Below are 889 nucleotides of genomic sequence, written 5' to 3'. Positions count from 1 at the left end.
GGAAGACTGGATGTTGTGAAGATATTTATTATTTGAGATGTTAATTTTTTTTAAGGAAGGAAAAAACTCATCTCTGCCTCTACCGGGAGTCGAACCTGGGTCCCTCGTTTGCCGGACGAGTGCTCTGACCACTAAGCTACAGAGGAGATAGAGATTTTCCTTCGCTAGAGCGTATATGTGCCGAACGGAACCGTGCAATGGACGGTGCAACCGATCAGCTAATAGCTCATGGACGACGAGCCACCAGAGGGCTATATATATGACATGAATGTCGCTCTCCACTTTTTAATACAAGATATACAGAAGACTGGATGTTGTGAAGATATTTATTATTTGAGATGTTAATTTTTAACATCTTCATTTTAACATTTTATTTCATCTAAAATTTTAACGTCCATTGCACGGTTCCGTTCGGCACATATACGCTCTAGCGAAGGAAAATCTCCGTCTCCTCTGTAGCTTAGTGGTCAGAGCACTCGTCCGGCAAACGAGGGACCCGGGTTCGACTCCCGGTAGAGGCAGAGATGAGTTTTTTCCTTCCTTAAAAAAAATTAACATCTCAAGTAATAAATATCTTCACAACATCCAGTCTTCTGCATATCTTGTATTAACAAGTGGAGAGCGACATTCATGTCATATAACATAACATAATTTATTAACCGTACATATACCCGTAAATATTCCTCGGAATTTCTAGCGAATTGATACATGTCGGAACGAGTTGTGTGCGCATGCGTGGCCCTAACGTACTTATATTATCAGAGTTGGTCTTATTTCATGTTATACTTGCGCTGCCATCTGTATTCCATATTTAGAAGTGAAAATGGTAAATACTTGAATTTTCAAGTAAGTATCGTGTTGCGGGTCTGCCTGCCCTCTGCGTTCAAAT

General features: G+C 40.6%; 1 non-coding gene across 1 annotated transcript; it reads left to right on the top strand.

Moving 5' to 3' along the window:
- The first annotated feature begins 449 nt into the window (after positions 1-449).
- On the top strand, positions 450-521 carry TRNAA-GGC (transfer RNA alanine (anticodon GGC)). Its single transcript has one exon. It is a non-coding gene; the product is annotated as a tRNA-Ala (tRNA).
- Positions 522-889: the final 368 nt, after the last annotated feature.

The sequence above is a fragment of the Pholcus phalangioides genome, unplaced genomic scaffold (genome assembly GCF_987345545.1).
Source record: "Pholcus phalangioides strain wild (caught in Gottingen) unplaced genomic scaffold, Ppha-v1.0 ptg000042l_1, whole genome shotgun sequence".
In the NCBI taxonomy this organism is placed as follows: domain Eukaryota; kingdom Metazoa; phylum Arthropoda; class Arachnida; order Araneae; family Pholcidae; genus Pholcus; species Pholcus phalangioides.
This window is presented reverse-complemented; position numbering and strand designations above follow the sequence as displayed.